This window comes from Hyla sarda, chromosome 1 (assembly GCF_029499605.1).
Source record: "Hyla sarda isolate aHylSar1 chromosome 1, aHylSar1.hap1, whole genome shotgun sequence".
Taxonomy (NCBI): Eukaryota; Metazoa; Chordata; class Amphibia; order Anura; family Hylidae; genus Hyla; species Hyla sarda.
Window position 1 is genome coordinate 106,420,720 of NC_079189.1, and position 13,043 is coordinate 106,433,762.

The window sequence follows — 13,043 nt, forward strand, 5'->3', positions numbered from 1 at the left end:
AATATATAGCGCTATATTCGCGAAATTCGCGAATATGCGATATTCGCGAATAATATTCGAATTGCGAATATTCGTGAGCAACACTACTCACCACATCCAGTTGCAGAGAAAACTTCTTTATTCGTAACAGTGTAGTTACAAGCAAGACCCTAGCAGCCAGTGCGGGAGTAATGTGCAGGACGCTGCATCCTGCACATTACTCCCGCACTGGCTGCTAGGGTCTCGCTTGTAACTACACTGCTAGGAATAAAGAAGTTTTCTCTGCAATTGGATATGGTGAGTGCATCTTTCCTCTTTTTATCAGATAATTAAGATAGTCAGGCCCTTTCAGCAGGTTTCATAACTAAAGAGGAGTATTACAATTTGTATGCAGTTAATAAAAACCAGAGGTCTGTAGTATAGAACTGCTTACTGTGCTATACTGTGGTATTACTACAGTCTCAGTTTACATTCAGTAAGACTTTTCCTCCGCACCACCCTTCCTAACAATGGCTGTTCTACATTAGTTCAGTGAAGTAAAAGGAGATTGTACATCTACCTTCAGGAAGAGATTTTTGTTGTAAGAATTTCATAAAACATTGAAATGTACCATGACCGGAGGTAGAGAATATGATAAGGCTTTGTTGTGTTTAGAGGCTTGTATCAAATAAGCTTAAACAATTCACCTTGTTTCCAAGTGAAAAGCTTCAAGTATCCTGTTCCAAAAGCAATAGGAAGTTATTAAAGTCTGTCCAGGAAGCAGTAACACGCCATTATTTTCTTAGACAATTGTTTGTTTGGAGCACATTTCCTACCAGTTGCTGAAAGTTCCTATGTTCTTGATACTAGAACAGATAAAAGCTGTCCACAGACATGAATGGATTGTACTTTACCATTACAGACAACAGCTAAAGGAGTAATGTTATAGTCTAAAGAAGAATTATATTAGAGTATGCTCTGTGGGTAATAAAACTGCTGTGGTTTTATCATTGGTTGTAAATGGTTAAGGTGGACCAAAATGTAAAAGAATTAAAATATTGATCTGAATATGATTTAAAAGGGTACCCTGCCCCTAGACATCTTATTCCCTATCCAAAGGATAGGGGATAAGATGTCTTATCATCGGGGGCCCGCTGCTGGGGACCCCCGCTATCTCCCTGCTGCACCCGGCGTTCGTTTAGAACGTTGGGTGCAGCGCCGGAGGCTCGTGACATCATGGCCGCGCCCCGCTCATGAAGTTACGACCACACCCCTCAATGTAAGTCTATGGGGGGGGCGCGTGACAGCCGTCACGCCCCCTCCCATAGACTTACATTGAGGGGTGTGGCCGTAACTTCACGAGCAAGGCGTGGCCGTGTCGTCACAAGCCTCTGGCCGGCATCGCCAGTCATCCATCACGGAGCAAAATTCACTCGGTGCACCGGATGTCTGGGGTGCTGCAGCCGAGATTGCGGGGGTCACCAGTGGCAGACATCTTATCCCCTATTCTTTGGATAGGGGATAAGATGTCTAGGGGTGGAGTACCCCTTTAACTGAATTGCTGCCCCAACCCTGTTCAAGATAGTCGAGAGTCACATACGGCAAAGATTCTGCACAATACCATAGATCTATATCAGATCGGAGGTTGGCATCAGTGCCTTAGAACATTAGGTTTTTCTAAAGCCGAGGAACGTGCTCTCGATTCACCCAAAGTGTTAGACTAAAAAAACGTGCACAAAGGATGCAGTCTATCGCAAGCCCTTCTCTGATAGGAGAGAGGCCCCCCAACAAACCTTACCCTTCGCCTCCGGACCAAAAGGTACCTGCGAGGTTCCAGGTTCGATGTCCCTTTTCGCCAAAGCTACTAGGGGACCACAAATGCTCCCGGCATCCCCCTTGGCGTTAGTCAAGGTAGCTGCCCGCAGAGCCGATAATGGTAGGTACCCTGCCAAAGCAGGAGTACCCGGGGTGTTTGCAGGGAGGTGCGGAACCTAATGGCCACACACACCTCCCCTAGACCGCCAGGAGGGACACCCAGAAGGGCTACCGCATCCTGACAAATCCTGTGAACACACAACACGCAAAAAGTGACACAGTGAGACAAAAATAAATAAGTGAATGTGTGCAGATATACTGCCCGGACATCCGGCCGGATCTATAAAAATTTCTCTGATCCTAGCCAGAAGGCCGGGAATCAAGAGGTGAGTGCCACAAGGTGAAGAGATTATGGTGCCCGTGCTTCTACTCAGTGAGTCCATCCTCCCAGTGAGTTTCAGCACCTCGGGGTCACCACTCCCCGAGGCACAAAAGTACCTCGGCTCTAGACCCTCTCAGCCTCATGGCGAGACCTGGAGGGAACAGGTCACATCGGGGCAGCTGTTGAGCTGATTCCTCAGAACCAGCCCCGGAAAGCCCTGGTACACCTGCATCCTCCATGCAGCACCCATCCCCACCAGCATGAAAACTGATAAGAACAGATACTACACTTGATCTTAGCCAAAAGGCAGAGAAGCCGTTCAGAAAGAACATAATCTACAAGGTACTAACATGTTTTCTCCTTGTGTCATTTCTCAGGATCCTTTAGCAGCTTATTTATTGAACTGACTGTGACCCCATTTGGTAAAGGGACTGGTGTACATCAATGTTATGTAAATCGCATGTAATAAATGAGCAGCAGACCAGTGTCTCAACAGGAAGAGCAATGTCTACAGAGTATAGTGAGGCTTAATGGCATTACTTTTAATGTCTTAGTTTAACACAGTATTCCAGAGATAAACAAAAATGTGAGACTGAAAGTTGTACAGGTATGTAAATTACTTCTAATATCTTACGGCTTCTTGTACTTATCAGCTGCTGTATGTCCTGGAGGATGTTATATAGTCTTTACAGTAAGGTGGGGGTGCTCCCTGCTGCCATCTCTGTCTATGTCAGGAACTGTGCAGGTTCTGGGCAAATATCTGTAGCAAACTTCTGCTCTGCACAGTTCCTTTTATGGGTATGTGTATTGCTCTATGAGTGTGTGCATTGCCCAATGGGTATGTGTATTGCCATGTCTAATGCAGTGCAATAATCCATGAATGCAGCACAAGGTTTCTAGGGATTCATAGATCACTTTTTACAGATGCACCTATTTCTCTACCCTCTGTACATACTATATAGGGTTAACATTCCAGAGTCTGAATTTGAATTTATTGGCAGGGTTTATTGGCAAGGTGAGAAAATTCTCTAGTCTCTATAAAAAGAAAGCCAGCCTCAGCATCACTTTATTATATGGAATCCAAAGAGGTGGAGTCTAGTTCCTTCAAGCTGCCAAGCAGAAGCTTTTATATAAAATAGCGGCAAGGGGTCCCTTCTGAGGATTGCGAGCTGACAGAGCTGTTGCTGGAAAGATGTATTGTGACACTAGTTTTTATTAGCATTACATCCGTATCTCTTGAACTCCACCTATACTGCCATATACCATTTGCCAAGTAAAAATAATCTTTATCAATGTTACATTTCTTGTGAAGAATATTAAATCTTGTGCAGTGCATTCTTACAGGAATACAATGAACTGCACAATGAGCCTAATATAAGACATGCAAACATCAATAAACCCCATTAAAGTAAGTAGCAACCTCATGAAATGCAGTGCATGTAGGTAAATTGTGGCATTTGATATTGTTTTCATTGTCATTGTACAGCAAAGGCAGCCATATATCTTTAGTGTCACAATAAGTAAGCAGTGAACTTTGAACAGCTTTGTAGGCGAAGGCCGATTGTTATTAAAATACAGAGTGGATCTGATTTGTGCCAAATAGATTTGTTGATCTCAACTTTTTATCATTAAAAAACAAACTCTAAAAAAATTCCTCCTACAACTACTATCTTTACTGTACAAGTGAAAGCTCTTGATATTGCTGGGTTTTAGTTGGGTAAACTGTATTTGGATAGCACTAACAAATACATATTCTATTGTTTACTATGGGGAAATAATTAGTAAGAACTCTTGAAACTGTTTAATAATTTTCAACATGGCCATGTATTTTTCAACATTCACAAGGTTTACATGCCAATTTATGTTCCCATGGAGCCATAGCTTAACGGTGGCAATCTTTTTATAAACTTAAAGAGAATTTGTAATAAAAAAAATTACATATTCTTCATATGACATGTTTATGCTACATATACATATATATTTTTAAAATATTTTTTTGATGATTTTTTTAAAGATGTTCCTTTGTATATAGAGGGATTATTATAGGTGATGGTCACAGCTCCTCCCTCCTTACACAATGACCTTTGTACAGACCACAGAGCATGCCTAGAAAACTCTCCCAGAGCCGTGACTACATGGAGCTCGGTGCAAAGAATATCTCTAAATGGAGTTAACAGCAGCACAGATAAGTTGCTTACACCCATAATAATGTACACAGAATAAAATAAAAAATAAAAAAACTGATTGGGAAAAAAAGAACATGTTCAGTATCTGAGTATCTAAGCGTCATTCATCCAATTTTTCTTTAAAAGGGGCAACAATGTTCATGTATTAGAGTGCTGAAGCCACTTCATTCTAGCAATCATGGGTGATTCTAGCTCAAACCTTCTTATGTCTAAATCCTTATGCTAAATAAAAAGTATTTGTAATGTATTTTAAATAAAATTTTCTGTTTTATTTGTGTTTAGAAAAGCTGCCACTAGGTGTCTCCCTACTTGTCCAGAGCACATCCCCCCCCCCCCCATCTTTTGCACAGACTTTGGAATCCAGCTGGCCTGACAGAAGTCCAAATTCAGGAAATGCTGAGGAGTGTGTATGCAGCCTTATCTAATCAGAGCTCCTCTCACAGACTAAAACTCTTTTATTATAAAATTAAAAAACCTTACAAAACACAAAACAAGTTCCATTGACTAGCAAAAATAAACAAAACTGAACATAAATACAAACTTTCCATCTCAAAATAAAAATGGAAACTGAAACTTTCCTAACCGGCCAGCCCAGGTTATAATAAATAGTAACAAATAATGACCTACCTATAATCTATTATCAAACAGTCCAACACACACACACATTCCTTACAAGCTTACCTCGCTTTTTTTATTTATTTTTTTATACAACAAAAGAAAAATATGGCCAACTGTCGTAACTAAACATAATCTAACTTGGAATTTTTTCTTCTTCTCATATATATAAATAACAAAAGGGGGAAAAAATGGCCAACTAGCATAACTAAACATGACTCTTTTTGGAAATATTACAGAAAACTGGTCTGACTGCCTAATCTCACAAAACCATAACTTTGTACAAAATACTCAAAAACACTTGTACATAAATAGTTATAAAAAAAATGCAACAACTTATATATAACAACCTATATAACAATATAACTATTTAGCAAATTGACAACCTAACAACCTACACTAAACTATCCCATCACCCATCACCCCCTATGGACATGGGTCAAAGTCCATAGATCATAGTTTGTTCACTTTTTGTCCATAACTGACCCAGACCACCACCACCCCAAAAACCCCCACCCAACCTAAAATACACCCCTACCCACCTAATTATAAACAGAACAATATATACATACACTACAACAAAACAATACAGTACACCAAAACCCCCACAAGGCCCAAGTTCGGTTGCCTTCAAGCCCTTTACAATCTATCCACAGAAAACAAAACAAAAGGCTAAGATGACATGCATAGCCCCCCACCAGAAAGAAGGATGGCAATCCTGATAAAATTTAATTTAAATTCCTTTTTCCTATCAACCTCTAACCCTATCGCTATCCCTTCATGAAACTGACCCTATACTCACCCTAACATATATACACTATCCCTGGCCAAAATTAAGGTACTATCCCTTAAGGGTCTAGTACCTAGGGCACATAAAAGAAAACCCTCTCCACAGGAGAGAAGCCCTACTGGTACCAAGGCTGCCATACTCCAAAGACCTGATCTTCCCAGGGTCACCAGTGATGTTCCTACAGACCTCCACCTCGGATAGGATTTTCTGTTGGGTCGACACTAAACACTGTGCATTCCACGTGTAGTACCTAACAACTAAACTAACTAAGAATAAAGTGCCCCGGTCTCGGACACCCAGGGTCATGAATGCCCCATAAGCCTACTCTGGATAGGTAAGGCCGGCAAGTTGACTCCAGCCAAAAGAAAGCTCCCAACCGGTTGTAAACCCCTTTATTAAAGGGAAAATGAAGCAGGAAGTGGTCCATGCTTTCCAGAGTTCCCCCACACTCTTCTCTGGGACATCCCCGGTCATCAGAGTTCCTGTACTTCAGGTTGTCCCTTACATATAGCTTCCCCTGAAAGAAGCGTAAGGCCAAGTCCCAAAACTTCTAGGGGATCCTTCTCATGTTTAAAAGGTACAACCCCACGCCCAGATCCCGACCTGGGCAGTCCCTGAGCGCCAGAAGCTTCTGGAAGTGGGTCAACAGAACCTGTTTGTCAATGAACTGCCTTTACTGAGTCCTGATCTCCCACACTCCCAGAACCCACTGATATATTGTCTTCAGAGTTGGGGTAGCGTAATTTAGAAGAAATCCATGGTTGGTATGGAGGTCTTTCACTCGCCCTCCTCTCTCCCATTCCTTGAAGAAGGACCGAAACCATTCCCTGCAGGAGATTACCCACAGAGGAGCCCTCTCTTTCCAGAGGTTTGCAATGTTAGCTTTTAAGAAGGTGTTCATTAAGAACACCACCGGGTTTACCACAGATAAACCCCCTAGTCTCCTCGTGCGGTATGTAACCTCCCTATTGACTAGGTTCAACCTGCTCCCCCATAACAGTTGGAAAAACAGGCTGTAGATCCTAGTGTAGTAAACCTCTGGCAAGATACATATGCTGCCCAGATAGATAAACAAATGGAGCAGGTAAGATTTGATCAGGTGTACCCTTTACCTGAGGGTCAAAAACCAACTCTTCCACTGGTTCACCCTCTGAGTGGTATCATCCTGGCCGAATGTGATGCCTAGGACTTTTGCAGATTCTTGGGGCCCTGGAAGGGTGTCCAGGAGATCAAATTTGGGATCCCCCTCCCAGCCTGAGACTCTCACACTTATCCCGGTTGATCTTAGACCCGGATGCCTCCGAGTAGCGGTCCACCTACGACATCATCACATCGACCTTGTCAATAGTGACATCGTACACCACAACTCTCTGGGCGAAAGCCGGCTCCGCCAGACTCATCCCGACTCCCGCCAATGGTCTGGCGACTCATCCTCATAAGGAAGGGATCGATTGCGAACACATATAATAGCATGCTCAAAGGACAAACCTGACGGACTCCGGACCCCACTCCAAAAAAGTGAGAAACTCTCTGCCCCTGCATACAAGATCTTAAGCCAATTAACAAAAGTACTCGGTAAGCCATATCTCAGGAGGATGGACCAGAGGTACTCGTGGTTCACCCGATCAAATGCTTTGGCCTGATCCAAGGACAGCAAATACCCCTTCCAGAGACCTGCACTACTCCACTCCACTGTCCCTGACACAAAGGACAGCAGTGCTGGGCCCCCGAATGGAGCTGGGGTGCAAACTTCACCAGCCGATTAAACAGTATCTTGGCCAGAAGCTTCCTGTCCGTATTGAGAAGAGCTATGGGCCATAAACTCTCAATCTGGGTAGGATCTTTACCCTTTGACAGGAGAATCAGGGCTGACCTCCTCATTGACTTCGGCAGAGTGCCCGAGGAGAGACACCCAATGAATACCTCATTCAAGAAGGGAGCTAAAGACTCCTTAAAGGTCCTGTACTACTTGGATGTTAAGCCATCAAGACCTGGTGACTTCTTAGGGGCAAGCCCCTCGATCGCCAGTCTCACTTCCTCTTCCCTGATCTCTTCGGCCAAAACGCCAAGAGAGGGGTCTACGCCTGGCTCAGGAACAGTTTCAGTCAGGAAACCCAACATCATATCCCGATCTAGATCCTTCCTGCCCAAGAGGTGCGAGTAGAAGGATCTGATGACATCCAAGATCCCTGATCTGGACCGATTCAGAGATCTCGTACTATCAATCAGTCCTTAAATTACTTTACTGCTCACTGACATCTTGCAGTTTCTGTAAGAGTCGGGCAAGCGGTACCTCCCGTAATCCCTCTCAAAAACCAAAGATGCGTGCCTATCGTACTGACAACTCATCAGCAAGGACTTCACTCTGGAGATATCCTCTCGGCTACCTCCAGTCGAGACGAGAAGTTCGAGTTTCCTTCTCAGACCCTGGTGATACAGGTGATACCCGTTCAGGGACCTGAGGCTCGAGAGCTGGCGGAAGAACCCCGCAACCCGCTTCTTGAATATCTCCCACCACTCTGACTTACTACTACATAGGTCCATTAAAGTTACCTGACTCTGAAGAAAATTCTCCAAGGACTGTCTTACCTCTGCTTCCTCCAGGAGGGAGGAATTCAGCTTCCAATAACCTTTACCCATCTGGGGGGTCTCTGAAACATTCAGGGAAAACAAAATCATACAGTGATCGTAGAACTCCACCTCAACCACGGACAATGGGGAAGAGATGGCTTCCTCCTTCAAATAAAACCTGTCTAACCTAGACCTGCAGCTACATCGGTGAAAGGTGAAACCTGCGTGGCCTGAGGAGCTCCGGATGTGGGCATCCTATAGGCGAGCTTCCCTAACTATATTATTGAGGGCTACACAGTCATAAGTCATCTGATTATTGGAACCTCTCCTATCTTGGGACCTTATGACATTATTAAAGTCCCCTCCAAAAATCACTTGCCGACTTATAAAAAGAAAGGACTTAATCTTCATAAAGAGATCTTTATGACCCCACTTGGTTTGTGGGGCATAGATGTTAATGAGCCGAAGCTCTTGTCCCTTCATGAAGACATCTAACATCAGGCACCTCCCCATTTCTAATTCAATAACCCATTGGCATTCAACAGGAGTGGTAAAAAGGACCGCCACCCCACTTTACCGCTCAGCCGCAAGAGACCAGTGGGAGGGACCGTGCCGCCACTCTCTTCTGGCTTTAACCAGAGAGGATAGATCTGACAACCTGGTCTCCTGTAAAAAGAAAATGTTGACTTCAACATGGCCGAGAAAATCAATGACTGCAAATTTAGCCGTATCTGACTTTATGCTGGCATAATTAATAGATGCCAGCGTCAATGGGGTGAGTGCCGACATACAGGGTGATTAAATTAGATGGCCACACCCTTTACTTTTGTTTTCCCTTCTTTTTTGCCCCCACATCCCCCTAAGAAGATGAGAGGGCAGGACCACTCTTGGATCTTTTTTTAGACTCAGATAGATCCATATGGTCCCCGTCTCCATCCAGCCCCAGTCTAGCCCTGCCCTCTGAGGAAGGTGCCTCAACAGGACAGGGCCCAGTTCCTCCCAGAGGCTCTTTCCCCTAGGCACCTCACCCTCAACTTCCCCCTCCAAGGAGAGGGAGGAGATGGTATCGAGGACGAGGTACCGGTTTGACAGGTCAATCAGAGGGGGGCAGTTAGGCTTCCGTTTTGGACCTGGCCTGCAGTACAAGGAACAGAGGGCTCTGACCTCTTCTTTCCCCCCTTCCTTTTGCCCTTGTCTTTCCTTTTGGGCATCTCCCCGCTCTCCTCATCCACACTTTCTTGGTGGGAGGAATCAGAAGGGTCGTCCATATTGCCTTCCTCTCTGCGAAGCCTTCTGATCTCCTCTTTTAGCACTATCTCCTCCAGGGCTTCAGCGGTTACAGGGACAGCTTCAGAGCAGAGGCCAGAGCTACCCCCATCACCTGGGTACTCTCCAGCTCCCTACTCTTCCTACGATTTTCCTCCCACCTTAGTTTGGCAGGGCCCTTTATCCTCCTCACTAGCCCTGTTTTGCCCCCATCCCTGCCCGTACCCTCCCCAGCTGAAGCAACTTCACAGCTCTCGTCAGCCGGAGCGGTCACTGCACGGGCGAAGGCACTAGGACAATGGCTGAAAGGGATCTGCCTAGAGGATGTGGCTGGATGACCCACCCCACCGCACAAAGCAGAGACCTCCACAGTACAGGCTGCACTAAAATGGGTGGGGCTGCCACAACTTTGAAAGACCTTAGGCTGCCCCTGGTAAAAGACCTGGATCCTATCATGTTCAAGGAAGGCAACTGAAGAAATGTGGGAAACCATACTCCCTGAATGCTTGAGTTTAACGGAAAACATCCAGGCACCGGACCAGATCCTGTGCTCATCCAAGTTTTTCTTGGGCATGTCCGTCACATCCCCATACCATCCGAGCCAGGTCATGATGTCATAACAAGAAAGTGACTCGTTACGGGTCAAAATGGTCACTTTCTTGACCAAGTTCTGACGGGAAAGTGGCCTTTACTACGAAATCCCGCCAGACAGGCTCATTCTTCGCCACTTCATAGCTCGACCAGAAAAGTTCAAGACCCTCTGGCCGAACGAAACTGATATCAAACTTGGACAAACCGTAGGGGTGAATCAGGGCAAAGATGTCACTTGCCCTGAATTCCATCTGAAGGAGAAGCTCAACCACTTTAGCGTGAGGTGGACACGCATCCTTGCCCCTCCAAATCAGACGAGACATTCCTACAGTTATTGTCCTGCCCGGTTGTCGGGAGGGACCAGACCACCTCCCCATTCCGCTCTCGGAAATCCCCCAAACCATGCCTCTCTATCCAGAAAGACAGGTCGACTTCACCCCTTCCCTCTACCTGGATGGACCTGTCACCCCTACGCAGAGCCTCCAGGAGGCGCTCTTGCAAATTGCCTCCAGAGCCGGACAGAGACAGGGACCCCCCTGAACCCCCAGCAGTGACATTGGCATAACTCCTAGGAGCAGTCACTACCAGGGGGGCAGTCGGACCAGATACAGACCCAGAATCATCAATACCACCATTCACACCACAACTCCCATCACCTTTCTTCCCATTCATACCACCACTCCCACCAACTTTCACTCCCCTGACAATCCCACATACACTCCTTTCATCCACAGCACTACTACACCCATCATTCCCACATCCAACACTCTTAGGGTCCTGTTTAACATATCCTGAGCTGGCTGGGACTTGTAGTATAGCTGGTTTTAAAATGTTCTTTGGTGGCTTAGATGCTGCTGGGGTTGATGCTAATGGCTCCTCCTCCATGGGTGATGTCCCTTCTGGAGTCTGGAGCTGCCACCCCAGGTGTACCCTAGCTCCTTCCACACTCTCTGACAAGCAGGGAATCCCCACCATGCCAACTTTGCCCGACTGCACGGGCTCTGCCGCGGTTTCCGATGCTCGGGCACTCCCCCCCCCTCACAGAGGAGTGCCCCGCAGCGCCCACAGAACATATAGTACTCGAAGGACCGCCCCAGAGCACACAAACAGACCGCTCTCCTCCATCGGCACCCAGACCCCCCCCCCCCCCCCTCAGGGGAGTGCCCCACAGTAGCGGTAATGCCCACAGCACTTGGGGAACCCCCCTGAGCACATGGATATGCCGCTCTTCTTCACCAGCACCCGGACACTCCCCCCCTCACAGGGGAGTGCCCTGCAGTGCCAGCAACACCCACAACACTTAGGGAACCGCTCCCCGAGCAAACAGCAGCACACCCACCATAAGCCCGGCAGGACGAGCTGGCTTTATAGCATCCTCAGCTATCTTGGGCACCATGCTGAACCCCCCTCGCTGGCCCCAGTCCTTGACAGGAATGGGGTCTAGCAGTTTTGGGGGCCCAGCAGCCTGAACCAACTTCACAGCTGGCCCAGACTGCTTGAAAGGATGAAACACAAGAGACACAGTTTCCTGAATTGTCTGCTTCTTCTTTTTCCTTTTCCTTACTAAATCCCCCTTGCCAAGATCTTCACCAAAGGCAAAATCCTCCAAGCGGGTGGGTGACTCTTGCTGCACAACAGCTCTCAGCAAACCCCCACTAGCCAGGTCCTCTTCACCGCTATCCTCCATCTCACCATCACTGGAAGGTAACACCACTTCATAGGGCTCAGGGTAGCTATCTTGGAGGGGGGGCTGGGGGTCACAGGCACTAGGGGTAACATCCTCCTCACTATTCACAGCTTCACTAACACCCAACTCTCCGTCACCTTCCTCCCCTCCATCTTCCTCCTCACTGCTGTCCTCATGGCTGTTTGCACATCATTGTATCTCTTTAAACCTGTCGTCACTAGACAGTTTTTCTTTAAAGATTCCTGCACCCCCAGCGATGTTCCTTCTGCCCTCCTCCACCTCAGCCACCTCTACCTTCAGAGCCCAAACCTGAGCAGTAAACTTCTGCCTCTTACCTCCAAAGGCATGGTCATACTGGTAGCATGAAAACTTCCGGTCTTCCCTCCGGCTCCTAAGTTTTCTGCCCAACTCTTCCTACTCGCCATCTTGGCCTGGATCCGTGACCCATAATTTGCCAGAGACTCCCTTGGACCCCATATCCCCATTGCTGGGGTAGCAGAAGGTCCACTGTTCCTGGCTGTAGCTTTGCGTCCTTCAGATTTGGATGGGGGGGGGGGAGCAGGATCCACATTTCTGTGGGACCTGCTGGAACGTCTTACCCTGATTGGAACCAGCTGTAGACACACCCAACACTATGCACAGTCTGAACTGCTCTGGGCTGTGTGTAGCAGAGTGAGGGAGCAAGTTCTCCCCTGTATGGCTTCAGATGATGTCACGCCTGCTGGGGAACGCCCCTTCCCAGTCTGTGAATCTGACTGAGACTGAGCAGAAAATACAGAGCAATATCAAGGTAGAATACTAAAAAATTATAAAAAGGCAGGGGTGGTCTGCCATGATGGTGGCAGTGAACTGGGAGGATTTTATGCAATTTAACAAGATCATGAGAGGTACTCTTTGACATCAATTTCCAGCTCATTGCTGTACAATGAGCCTCGCTTGTGCTTTATAAACTGCCTGGGTCGAGAATTATTATACAGAAGCAGTGATATTTCTATATTGTTAGTGAAATAAACAATTGCTTTTGACCTCATTTCTGGTTCTTTACACCAAGCAGAAAATTCCAATTGATGTAAAAAATAACCTTGTGACATTAACAGACCTACAAACTCCTGCAACATAAGTAAAGTCTAGCTGTAAGTTGCACAGTTTTAGCTTAAAGGCCGACATTTATCAATGAGTTTA

The 13,043-nt window shown here is 46.3% G+C and overlaps 1 protein-coding gene, 1 long non-coding RNA gene and 1 pseudogene across 10 annotated transcripts in view; 1 reads left to right on the plus strand and 2 right to left on the minus strand.

The window, feature by feature from the left end:
• LOC130357035 (uncharacterized) overlaps nt 1-13,043 on the minus strand; it is a 143,144-nt gene that overhangs the window by 69,277 nt on the left and 60,824 nt on the right. The gene's annotated exons all lie outside the window — the stretch shown is intronic.
• FAT1 (FAT atypical cadherin 1) overlaps nt 1-13,043 on the plus strand; it is a 251,511-nt gene that overhangs the window by 15,365 nt on the left and 223,103 nt on the right. The window lies entirely within an intron of this gene.
• Nucleotides 2,315-2,474, minus strand: LOC130343596 (U2 spliceosomal RNA; annotated as a pseudogene).